At 38.9% G+C, this 14138-nt stretch overlaps 1 pseudogene; it reads left to right on the top strand.

Annotated features, from left to right (window-relative positions):
- Positions 1-7664: 7664 nt before the first annotated feature.
- LOC103659179 lies at positions 7665-8209 on the top strand (annotated as a pseudogene).
- The last annotated feature ends 5929 nt before the right edge of the window (positions 8210-14138 follow it).

Below are 14138 nucleotides of genomic sequence, written 5' to 3' on the forward strand. Positions count from 1 at the left end.
GATGCTTTTGAATGTAAGGGACAGAAACACTATTATAATTGGCTTAAATGATGAACATATTTATTGTCATGAATAACAAGAACTGCAGAGGCAGGCAATTCCTGGATCATTAAGTACATAACTTAATGATAACGTCATGGCCCAGGGTCCTCCTAACTTTTGGATTTGCCAGCCTCAGTGTGTTGATCCTTTCTGTGGCCATATAATGTAAGCTGCGATTCCAGCTGGCATTCGCTGATAAGCAATGTTGTACCAACGAATGGAAGTGTCTCCTTTTTTTTTTTAATTGTATTTATTTATCTATCTATTTATTTATTTAGAGAGAGGGAGAGTGTGAATAGGGGGAGGAGCAGAGGGAGAGAATCCTCAAACAGACTACCCACTGAGTGTGGAGCCTGCCAGGCTTCATCCTATGACCCATGAGATCATGACCTGAGTGGAAACCAAGTTGAACCCTCAACTGACTGTGCCATCCAGCCTCCCCTGGAAGTGTTTCTTTTCATGGGTCTTTGCAAAAGATAAAAAGAAAAAGAACAAAAAAACAAAAGAAAACAAAAAAACCCTCTTTCTCCAGAGCGTACAGTTGGCACATGGCAATCACAGCTCAACACATGTATTGGTAATAGAAATTGGATGACTCTGTCTTGGCAGTAAACAATATTCCCTAGACTCTGCTCCTAACCAGTTTTACAATTTAAGATACATACATACTTTTGTCCTCTGGGACTCAACTTTCTCGTTTTCCCTATTGAGCTATAGTACCTATCTTCAACCACACTTCCACTTGAAAAGTCTAATTTTATATATTTGCTGAGTGTAGAGTTCTGTGCTGGATTTCAAGGTGTTCAAAGATGACTAAATAACAGTTGTTGCCTTTGAGGATCTTAAGCGACTAGAAAAAAACAAAAAACAAAAACAAACCCATTCCACTGGATTCATCATAAGAAGACACAGGTCCAGAGCTGCTGATGAGGAACTGAATACCTGGTGAATCCTGAGACTAAAACTTAGACGAAATTAGTCAGGAGGTAGATGGAGAGAGAATAGCTTCTGAGAGTCTAATCTGAGCTTTAGATCACTGCCTTCCTCCCCCCAAAACTAACGAGTTCTGGAATTTTCTGTAATTTGGAACAATAAAATTTCTCCTAATTTAAATGGTTAAACTGATGAAGTGGGAAAAAAATGCATGAACTGGAGAAGCCTTGAGTGTTTCAAAAATACCCAGGGAAAATAAATTAAGATTCTTTTGGAAGGAAAAATAGTTTTCAATGCAAGGTATTAGTGTCTATCAACAACCAGTACATTCAGGGGTTGGCATTTTCCTCCAATGTCAGCCCACATATATTTCTATAAAAATCGACCTAAATGAGAATAGAAAGTGAGGCTAAGTTGAGGAAATGTCACTTTCCTTGGACCCCCTTCAAGATGGTTCCCCCACTGTGTCACATGTGAGTTTATTGGCACAGATGGTTTTCATTAAATGTGCCATTTTCTGCACACACAGCTTAGGTTGTATCATACAGGTAACTATAAGCTAGGCTGAGATGAGATATGATGATGATAATGATGGTAAGAATGTGTCAACAATGGTAACATCTATAATTTATTGAGTGTTTCCCATATTGAAACACTGTGCTAAGAATCTTACATACATAAATTCTTTATACTGTCACGTGCACCCTGTTGAGGGTTGCTGAAGCTCTAAAAAATTAACTTTGTTGCTTGTAGAACTACAGCTTGTTAAGTGATAGAAACAAAACCAAACCAAAGTCTGTCTAACTGCAAGCTGTGTCCTTTATTCTATTTTGATGTCATTACACTACATCTTGTCTTGGAGTAACCCATACATTTATAGTGTGCTGAGCCCGTGGTATATACCTAATAAGTGTGATGATTGTGGCAATGCGGAGCCGCCCACCCTTCTCTTACTGGCAGGGAGATTAACACCTATTTACTTGGAGAGAGTCTAAGGGGATTAGCTGGATGTTTAGCTCAGTTTAGTTTAGGGCTTCTTAACCTCAGCATTATAGACATTTACAGCCAGATTATTTGTTGTAAGGGGCTGTCTTCTGAATTATAAAATGTTTAGCAGTATCCCTGGCCTCTTTTACATTCTAGATGACAGTAGCATTCCCCTCCAAGTGTGACAACAAAAAATGTCTGCAGACATTGCCAATTGTTCCCTGTGAGGCAAAATCACATTTGGTTAAGAACCACTGGTATAGATCCTTGCAAAATTAGGTATTGATAAGGCAGAGACCAAACTTTGCTATGATTAGAATTATCAAATAACACATTATTCTGAAATATGTCCTATTCCTATTGATTAAAAACATAATTCTGATTGATTAAAGAAAAAGTCAAAGACCAGACAAGATAAACCTTTCTAAGAATTGGACTAAGTGAAGTTAAAGACCTAGGCATCTAGACTGGGCAGTGAATAAACGCCTGCCTCTTAAGAGAAGTTAAGATCTGGGCCATGCTTAGGAGCCAGCTGGTAAGGTTAGCAAGAGGGGCTTGGCCAACGACTGGGCTGGGCACTCGCTCTCATCATCATACTCACCTAGGCAACTGTTTGCTAAAGAGCAAGTCTTCAGGGAAGAACATGAACAGGCATCTTTTTACTCTCATTTAGCATAGCATCTGCTAAAGTAGAGAGCTTACAATAGGTCTTTGAGATAGTCGTTATTACGGCCATTTGAGCCAATATAAACTTACATAGAGAGAAGTTAATAGCTTCCCCCAAACTGCCAAACTAGTACATGGAGGAAGAGAGATTAGAACTCTCCAGTGCTTCAATACAGGCCGATGGGACAGGACACCCAATAACTAGCAACTGAATTCTTTCCATCAACAGGGAAGAAAATTAGGGAGTTATTCCTTTAAAAGTACATATAAGAACATTGTATATTTCTTAAGGAACATGGATAAATCTGAAATGAGCAGAAATAGCCTAAAATTACTTTACAATAGTCTTAACTTCCAGTGTTTGGAAGTTTTCATGACTATCCTAAATACATTAGTAAATGTAAAAATGCACATATATCCTCAGGGCAGTTGTCAGCCCTTATAGCAGTCTGCTCAGGCCACCACTGCCTGGGTAGCTTAACAATAGTAATTTATTTTTTCACAGTTCTAGATGCTAGAAGTCCAAGATCAAAGTGCCAGCGTGGCCCATTTCTAGTGAGGACTCTCTTCCTGGCTTGCAGACAGCTGCCTTCTGGCTATATCCTCATATAGGCTTCCTTTGTGTGTGGACTCAAGAGAAGAGTGGGTGGAAAGAGAACTTTTTGGTGTCTGTGCTGATATAACTAATCCCCTCGGATCAGGGTCCCACATTTATGACTTCATTTAACCTTTATTTCTTTAGAGACTCCATCTCCAAATACACCCACACTGTGGGTTAGAACATCCAACATAGGAATTTTAGGGGGACACAAATGTAACAGTCCATAGTCGTCATAACCTTCCATCAAGTTACATTGTTAAGAAGACAGAATTCAAAGCCAGAGTGGTCACCCTGACTGTCCCTTTGGGAACATCATTACATTAAATTTGCTCTGTGCTGTTTTTGTTTGTTTTTCCCACCTTTTATTTTTTAAAAATGGAAGGAAAGATCTCCCCTGACCTGAAGAAAATCTCTTATTTTCAAATAAACTTGAAGGACAAATCCATCTAGCCTTTCCCCTTTGCCCCTGGCAGTGAGTGAGCCTGAAGTGAAACCACGGCATCGTTTGCAAAGAGCTACAGAGACTGTACAGTCGGTGCTGCACACTCGATGCTTCCTAGGGCAAGGCAGCTGGTACACAGGAGTAGAGAGGCTGACTGTGCTGCCATAGACGCTGGTGCACTCTCAGACAGAGTGAAAAGTACATAGTGATTACAGCACACCTGAGAGGCAGTTCTGCTAACTCATGACAGATCCCGGGTCTGCAGTCAAATGGACTGGGTGTGAATCTTGGCTCCACTTACTGTGTAGTCTTGGGTAGTTAGTTAATCTCTTTGCACCACATTCAGTAAAGTGTGAGGGATAGTAAGACTGACCTCACAGGGTTGCTAGGAGAATAAATGGTAACTACATGGAGAGTGCACAATAGATGCTTACTTTAAAAATATGTAAATCAAAAACACATCCGGTTGGTTTTATTTTATTTTATTTTTTCATTAAAGGTCTTATTAACTGGAGTCCTGGCCTCTAACTAGAACTCTTAATTCATTATAGTGTCAATGGTACCACATACCACACACACACACACACACACACACACACACACACACACACACCATTTAAAAAAATCATCAAATGCACTTTAAAGGAGCCATTTCTAAGTGTCTAACATTGTGTTAGGTGTGCTAGAGATATAATGGAGAGCAAGGTGGGAAGAGATATGGGGTCCCTCTCGTATTCCAGTACCTCCATGGTAGCAGATATATCCTCCAGAGAATCCAAAAGACAATGAACCCACTCTCGCTTGTGAAAAATTATCTTTGTGAAACCCAGAGGTTATATGGAAAAAAGCAATGCCGCATTTCAAGCTCCTGTCTAAGGAGAACATGTTGGCCCAATCAAGACACAAAACAAAAAAGGTGATGCAAAAAACTTCAACAATTCAATTAAATAATATTTTAATAAAATATTTTAAAAATAAATTCAAAATAACTCATGTAGAACAAAATTATCAATACAAGATAAATAGAGGCTTGAACCCTGACGTTTCATGACTTGGCCTCATTTTTCTCTCTACTATTGGCCCTGGGCCCAGATTTATAATGCAACCCATAAGCCTGTCGTTCCCAGTGCACAGCAGGAGGGTCAGCTAATAGCTCTTGTCCATAGCAGAGCAGAGGACTTAGAGGACACCATGGCCAAGAGCACATGTGATTCTTTCCTGACCATCTACTATTTGCAACCAAGATCAGCATCTCTCCTTTGGAGGTCTTAGGTTCTCTAACTCTTAGAGACAGAAGAATCTAGGTCATAATGCCAATAATAATAATGTCTAGGGTAGACTTGCCATGGCAAGAAAGAAGAGTGGGATAAGAAGGGGTGCCTGACTGGCTCTTGGTAAAGCAAAGCAAAACTTAATTATTTCATTCCCCATTTACTCCTGTTTATTGACCATTATTTACATCTTGTCTGGAATAAGCAGAGACATCACTACTTGAGAAACCACTAAAAAATTGGAAATCAGAAAACATGAATAAAATGATGGAACAGAATTAAGGCAGAAAGGAATTTCTAAGTAAAAAACAATTCAAAAACCTAGAAAGATTTTACTCTAACAATTTAAACTCCGTTCTCTTTATCGTACAAAGAAATGAAAAAAATATATGTGAGCAATAAATATGTCATGGGATTATTTTTTTTTCTAGCAATGGTCCTGTCTTAAAGGAGCTTACAATCTAACTGAAGAAGGTCAGTATCACAAGGAAGTAAATAAGATAAAATATTAACGATAAAAAATAGGCTATGTGTGAGAAAACAGCAGCAAGGCAAAGGAGGGTAAATGATATCAGAACATTAAAATTTTAATTTTTATTCATTTGACCTTTAAGTCATAAAACAAATATCATTTTATTGTAGGAAAAATAATAAATCAGAAGGCATGAAAGGAAGAATATAAAAATTATCTGTAATCCCTCAGACAAACATAATTAAAATTTCACGGTAGTTTCACCTTTCCTCCTTATATTTAATTATTATTTTTCCTCCTGCAGACACAGGCTTGGGTTAGGAAAGATAAGACTCAGAAAATAATTACTGGATGTTCATGGAAGAACCAATCAAAGGGGTCTTTAAAATTTGCCTGTGCTGATATGGCGATGATGTAGACATCATGCCAGCAAAAGATAAAGAATAATCTGGTACTTTTATGGGGGGGAAACAGTAGATGAATGTATATTCATAGAGGGAAAAACAGGGAAGACAGGGTGACATCGATTCTAGCCTCACCCTTTAAGATTTTATTTTTAAGTAACCTCTACACCCAACATGGGGCTCGAACTCAAAACTCTGAGATCAAGAGTCACATGCTCACCGACTCAGCCAGCCAGGCCCCCCTAGCTCTACGCTTCAATAATAACTAAGTAAGTAAGTAAGTAAATAAAGTGGAGATCACTGTTTGCACACAGTCCAAACCTGAGCACCTAAGTGAGTTAATACTGGAGCTTGGACCTCCCGACTCTCCTGAGAGTGACGTCATGCAGTGTTGCAGGGAATGGGCCCATGTGGGGAAGATTTCTTTGGATGTGCATTTCATACATGATTCATTGGGAAATACTCTGGTGCAGACTCTTCAGACTCTATTCAGAATCCATAGTTTCCTCAACAACACAGCCCACCTCACCAGGATAATCAAACACCTCATAAATTCCAGAAACTGCTCTAGAAAGCCAGATATCTCCCCTGCATCAAGGAAAGATGTTCTGCCCTTTCAGGGGAAATTGTGTTCATGGTATTTGAAGGACTTGGCCATCCTTACCACTCCCTCCCTCAGAGTTTAACTCTAGTTTCACATGTAATTACCTAGGAAATCAAGTCCTTAGGATGACTAACATTGGTAGTAAATTCCAAATAACTTAAATCTTAAAGGGAAAGTGATTAACTACTCAAGAGGTGTCCCCATTATCAAATAGTAGAAATGACGTAAAGGTAACTCCTTCTGTCCCCTGATTCAGGCTAACGTGTAATGAATACCTACCATGTAATGTGACACTCACTGGGAACATTCTGGGGACACCTCATTCAGTCCTTTGGACAACCTTATGAGGTAGATCTGGTTATACACTTTATATAAGGCGTCTAAGGATTAGAGAAGTTAACTGACACTCAAGGCATCAACCTTGTAAATTGTGGGGCTGGGATGGTAACTCAGGCCTTCCGACTCCAAACCAGTGTCCTTTAGTCTCCCAACCACACCCTGGCCAAACCAGTCAGCCCTTCTTGGTGGTCAGACAATGAGACATTATCAGAGTGACACATAAAATAAGAGTTATTTGAAAAGTAAATCCCTTCAAATGCTATGAAATCATATGTGCTAGAAAGTTCCTAGACCAGCTAATAGAAATAATGATGATTTTTGAGTCCTTACTGTTAACTGGGAACAGGCTAAGACCTTTTTCCAAATTCCAATCATGTTATGGTGCCACAAAATCCATGCAGTAATCCTAAGAAGGTATCGTTACCCTTGAACAATGTTGGGGGAGATTAGAGGCACAGACCCCCCCCCCCATGCAGTTGAAAATCACTGTGTGACCTTTGACTCCCCAGAAACTTAACCTACTATTGACCAGAAGCCTTACCAGTAACATAAAAAATCAATTAATACATATTTTGTACTGTTATATATATTGTATGCTGTATTCTTATAATAAGATAAGCTAGAGAAAATAAAGTATTATTAAGAAAATCAAAGGATGGGAAAATACATTTATAACACTGTACCATAAAAACTCTGCATATAGACAATGCACTCAGTGGCCTGGTGGATCTGTCTCTTGCTTCAAGAGTGTTTGGAGGGAACAGACCCAAGGATGCCCCTTCTTCCATCCTCCAACCTCCCTACAACCTCTTTTCCCATCGAAATCTTTGGAACCATCTTCTCAGCCATCCTCTGCCTCCTGGACCAGCCAACACCATTATTTGAGCTTATTGCTGATCAACCATGAGCTCCCAGATTCCTCAGAATTACTCCAGTGAGGTGGAATTGCTGTAAAGGCCCTGGTCAACATGCATCTGCATACCTCTTACACTTACCTTTCTCTGGGCTTTTATTTCCACTGCAGCAATGTGGCTCCAGAGAGCTGAGCCACATCTTTCTGGAGTCGGGGAAGAGAAGTGCAAGGGTGCCAGAGTCTCTTAAAGATGCAAAACCAGCATGATTGCCACGCTCTCTCCCAGGATATACAGAAGCTGTCCCAACATGCGTGGGGTAAAGCCATGAACTCCATGGAAGCTGCCATAGTTCTGGGAAAGAACCTAAACCAGGCCCTTTCAGATCTGCATGCCCTGCATTCCGCTGGCACAGACGCCCATCCTTGTGACTTCCTGGAGAGCCACTTGCCAGAAGAGGAAAACCTCATCAAGAAGATTAGGACCCCCTCACACCTCTGCTGGCTGCCTGGCCCCCAGACTGGGCTGCGAGAGTATCTTTCGGAAAGGCTCACTCTCAAGCTCGGTCAGGAGTCCCCAGAGCCCAGCAGCCCTTGAGGGGTTCCTCTGGCATCCCCCTCAGTGTGAGCTTCTGCTCGAACCTGTGCCTGCAGCCACTAAGCAGCTTTTCTAACCAGCATGAAGCCCTCGCCCAAGCTGTGGACCAGATGGAAACAGTAAAGCTTTTTGAAAAAAAAAAAAAAAATTCACAGATGGAAACAGTAAAGCTTTTTGAAAAAAAAAAAAAAAAATTCGTGTTTAAATGGACCTACAAAGTTCAAACCCACATTATTCAAGGGTCACCTGAGCTACTCTTACCGTTTTCATTTTACAGATAATAAAATTGAAAATCATAGATTCTAAACTCAGGTTATACACTTTGGGATTTAAAATGGGCAATGTGACAAAATAAATCTGTCTTTGATTATAGTAGATGTTTACATTTCAGAAAGGGTTGCCACTGGAGAAGTCATCATCGAAACGTGGGAAGGACATACTTTCAGAATATAGAACATCCCTAAAATTGGCTTTATGAAAAATTAGTGTGGTCTCCTTCTTTTTGTCATTGGTTAAAGCTTTGTCAAAGGCTGGAGCTGGCCCACAGACCTGCATTCAGGAACACATCAGCAAAATAAATGGATGTTTTTAATTCTCATCTTACACTTACTTTCCAAAATATCTAGTACAAGAGCATAATCTTGATAGGTGTTTTCAGGACACCGTTCACATTTCATTTTGCAAATGGCCTTCAAACACATACACAAAATATCTGAATCCAATCCCCTCTGACTCCATTAAAAATTTTTGTTTTCTACACTTACCTCTTAATATTGCATTAGTTGGACCAAGAAACCCCAACCATCCCCAAACGTTGGAAATGGCGCTCAGTAAGGAAGGGTCCTTAGCAAGAAGTCAAAGGATAAAATGAAAGGATCTGAAAATTCTTAGCAACTAGCAAATTTTTACCAAAATTGTTATATCCGCTGTGGGTTTAGAATCCAAAGAGCTTAAAAATTGCCACTGTAGTTTCAGTCAAGAGCTGACTGAGTAACCCTGGGAAAGTCACTTGACTATTATGTCAAATGGAAATAATGTAATACCTGAAGGATACACGTTTAATGTGATGACTATTGCATGAAATAAAGAGCTATATAAAACTGACCAGTTATTACTTCTCTGACTCATTTTGCTAAAGAGAAGCATATAATACTTTTCATAATATTCAGTATCCTGTTTCATGAGAGTCCTTTTGGGCAAGTTCCATTGCACCTGTGTTACTTAGAGGCTCTACTTTGATGTTTTAACTATTTTTATTCTTTACCAATCTTTTATTATTCTGTATACTTTGCATTCTGTAAAGTTTTATCTTTAATGTGTTCCAAAATCCAATAAAAATTAAGTTAAGAATAAATGGTAACACTTAATATTGCATTTCTGCCTATTGCTATGGGGATGGGAGTTCAAATGAAAAGTTAGCTACCTGCAATTGTCCAGGTGACACACAATCATTCCCAGGCAGATTACGGATCCTCAGAAAGGACTGTTCTGAATCAGAGAATCTCTTCTGAGTAGACAGGGAGAGCTTGCTGTGAAGATGTCTTCCAAATTTAAAATATTTCCACCTAGGAAAAAATCCAATTAATGTGACTTTGTCACACAAATAAAAAGCTTTCCTCCAAGGATGACAGATACCAAGGACACAACCATTGTAGTGCTCTTTCAGCCTTGCTGATTTGTCCAAAATGACAGCACCCACACATACACACACTATATGGACCTCAGCAACACTTAGCTTTTAGATAATACTTAGGATCAACGCTTATGGGACATTTAATAATATGAATTCTATTGATTATGGTCCTGCTCCCATGGTGAATTTTCTGCAGAAGCTTCACAACCTGGCACCATTTAGGAAAAACCTTTTATTAAGTTATGCTCCCAAGTCAGGATTTTACTATTGGCCTGAGCAACCTGACTCTTTGAAAATTGAGGTAATGAGGTTGCAATCAGGATGAAGGTGATGTAGAAAGAATAAAGGAGAAGACCTTTAGAGTTAGTTCCAATGTAACAATGACTCCCTCCTCCAGTTGTCTACAGCAGAGAGTACATAGCTAGCTTTCCTCATCATAGATCAAGAAATTATGCCTCCTTAACAAATGCTTTGAAGGTAGAGAAGGCAGATTTCCCTAACAACTTGATAAAGAAGTATTTCATATGCAGAGAAAACACATGTTCCAATTTAATGGAATCCTAGAAGATCAAGGTTAAATTATACAGACAGACATTGCATTTATCTAATCCAACCTCTATTTATGCTTTCATTCTTGCTACATACCCAGGCTGTATAATGACTTGGACAATTCTAGAACACCTACAATGATAGGAAGATCACTATTTCCATATGGGTGAGCAGTTCTAGTAATTATTTACATATGCATTTACACAAACCTTTATTAAACACTACTTTTGTTTTCTGAGTTTTTTTAAAGATTTATTTATTTGAGAGAGAGAGAGAGAGCAAGAGTGCATGAGCAGTGGGAGGGGCAGAGGGAGAGGGAGCGACAGATTCCTCAAGCAGACTCCCCACTGAGTCCAGGACTCTGAGATCATGACCTGAGCTGAAACCAAGAGTCGGTTGCCCAACCAATGGAGCCACCCCGGCACCCCTAAAATACTATTTTGGGACAAAAATTCTGCTGGACAGTTAACTAGATATACATGGACACACATTCAGGGAGGCTATCTATTAGCAGGAGCTGCACTATACCAGCAATTACAGTAACACCTTCTCCCGTATGTTGAACTGAATTCTTTGCCTAAAACTTAATCACTATTGCTAGATTAACCTCTCAAGGGCACACGTAATATGTCTAACGATTCACCACTAGTCAAATTCTTCAGCTGCCACAATTTTATCAGGCTTCTCTTCTGTTGGTTAACAATCCTCATTCCAATTAATTTATTCCCTGATTCATTCATTCACTCAACCAGTGTGTATTGATTACTTATTACGTGCCAAGTCCTGGAGACACAGTAGAAAAAAAAAATGTAGACATTGTCCCTGTCTTCATGAAATAGATGACCCACTCTTCTGAATCTCTTATTATTTTTGAGTAAAAATTCCTCTAGAAATGTTTCTCTACTTACTATTTTAAATAACATCTAGTGTAAAAAGATGTATGGGGCATAGCCCCTGCCTTCACAGACCATAAAGTTTTGTAGAGCCAAGTGTAGTTTCTGCATCCTTGTTGATATCATGAATCCCCAAGGAAATTGGTTATATAGCAATATTTCTGATTGATAAATTTCTCTATAGCATCAGTCTTGCAGATATATGAGATATGGGATTACATCACAATAGGTGTAATTAACTTAACATTTTTAATAGAACACATATCCAATAATTTCAAAGACTGATTATAGATCCTGAAAATTTCTTCTATGATGGGTAAGTCAGCAAAATACATTTACCAAACACATATAAATTGATGCTATATTTCTTTTTTGTTGGTTGGTTGGTTGGTTGGTTTTTTAAGGACTCAAGACCACTCTATTTTCCTTCAACTCTAATAAGATACTAAGGAGCGCAAGACAACGGAATTACCCCAGAGCCACACCTCAAAACATGCTCCTCTTCTCTTTGGGGTTGGCTGCCCCTCAGGTTACTATGCCTTCAGTATCTATTGCTTCCATCACACCCACCCATGTAACACAGTGGTTTGCTATGTTGAGAACCATTGAGACTCCAGACCAAGAGGTGACTTATGAGGCTCCTGAATTTCCCACCTCCCACCAACATCCCAAATATGCACCTACACATGAAATTATTCCCTCTGAGGGAAATCCAGAAGTAGGTTGAATGAGTCCTACATATCAAGGGAGAGATAATGCCCAAACACAAACAAGAAGGTAAGACTGAGACACATTCTCACTTTAAGCCCCACCACTGTCACAGCACCATACAGCCAGGAGGGAACACCCAACTCCCAGAATCTTGCTGAGGAGCAAAGGATATGGACCACACATCCAGAATCCCACCTTTTAAGGCTGCCACCCAGAGGATGAGACTCCAGTTTATCTAGCTCTAATAGCCAAGAAGACTTGCATTCATTAGTCTCTCAGGACTATAGTAAAAGGAAAAACAGTTGTTAACAGGCACATTCACGATGGCTTCCCCCAACCAGGGCTTTGTGCCAAGGAAGCAGGAAAAAAAGAGATCTCCTACTCTTTTCCTGAGAGGAGATTGACACGCTTTACAAACTACAGCCTCAGGGTCTAACATCCAATTAGCATGCATCTCAGCACTAACACGGATCCTCTCTGGAACCCAAAAGAGCAGATGGGCATTATCTCCACCTTCTTTCTCTAGCTTACTTCCACTATAAATTAAAGTTGCCAGCATTTCCCTGGAAAGACTTTGTCCACACACATAGTGGCCCAACTTTGCATTCAAGCTCAGTGTATAACCTCAACATAATAAAGAACATTGATGACAACCCACAGCTAACATTATACTCCATGGTGAAAGGCTAAAAATATTTCTTCTAAGATCAGGGATAAGACAAGGATACCTATTCTCACCACTTTTATTCAGCAGAGTACTTGAAGCCCTTGACAGAGCAAGTAGGCAAGGAAAAAAATTCGAAAAGCATCCAATACACCAAAGAAGAAGCAAAATAACCTGTTTATAGATGACATGATTTTTATACCGAAAGCACTAAAGACTCCATCAAGATATTGTTTGAACTAGTAAAAAATCAGCAAAGTTTCAGGATACAAAATTACTATACAAAAATAAATTGTATTTGTATCCACTAACAATGAATTATTGGAAAGAGAAATTAAGAAAGCAATCTCATATATAAAGCAACAAAAATAATAAAATACTTAGAAATAAATTTAGCCACGGAAGTGAAATGTCTACTCACTAAAAGGTGTAAAACATTAATGAAAAACAAATTGAAAAAGACACAAATACATAGAAAGATATTTCATGTTAAGAAACTGGAAGAATTAATATTGTTAAAATGTCCCTACTACCCAAAGTGCTGGATAGATTCAATACAATCAGTATCAAAATTCCAATTGCATTTTCACAGAAATAAAGAAACAATCCTAAAATTTGTACAGAAGCATGCGTGCGCACACACACACACACACACACACAAACCAAAACAAACCAGAAAAACTTGAGTAACCAAAGCACTCTGAAGAAAGGAAAACAAAACTGGAGGCATAACAATTCCTGCTTTCAAACTATGTTACAAATCTAAAATAATCAAAACAGTATGGTATTGGCATTAATAATGGACACATTGACCAATGGAAAAGAATTGAGATACCGGAAAAAAACTCATACATATACATGATAATTACTTTTTGACAAAGGAGCCAAGACTACACCATGAAGAACAGACAGTTTCTTCAAAACATGGTACTGGGAAAACTGATATCCACATACATAAGAATGAACCTGAACCTGCTATCTCAACCCAAATGGATTAAAGATTTGAATGTAGCAGCTGAAATCATAAACCTGTAAGAAAACAGAGGGGTTAGGCTCCTTGAAATTAATGTTGGCAAGGACTTTTTGGCTAAGACATCAAAAACAAAGACAACACAAACAAGAATAAATAAGTAGGGCTACATCACTAAAAAGCTTCTGCCCAGCAAAGGAAACCATCAATGAAATAAAAAGGCAATCTGTAGAATGGGAGAAAATATTTGCAAGCCACATATCTGATAAGGTGTTAATATTCAAAATATTCAAGGAACTCATACAACTCAATAATAAAACATAACTCAATTAAAAAAATGGCAAAGGACCTGAACTGACATTTTTCCAAAGAAGACATAAAAATAGCCAAAAGATACATGAAAAGGTGCTCAAAACACTAATCATCAGGGAAATGCAAATCAAAACCACAATGGCACACCACCTCATGCCTATTAGAATATCACCAGAAAGACAACAGATAACAGATGT

This window comes from Ursus maritimus, unplaced genomic scaffold, assembly GCF_017311325.1.
Source record: "Ursus maritimus isolate PB19 unplaced genomic scaffold, ASM1731132v1 scaffold_7, whole genome shotgun sequence".
In the NCBI taxonomy this organism is placed as follows: domain Eukaryota; kingdom Metazoa; phylum Chordata; class Mammalia; order Carnivora; family Ursidae; genus Ursus; species Ursus maritimus.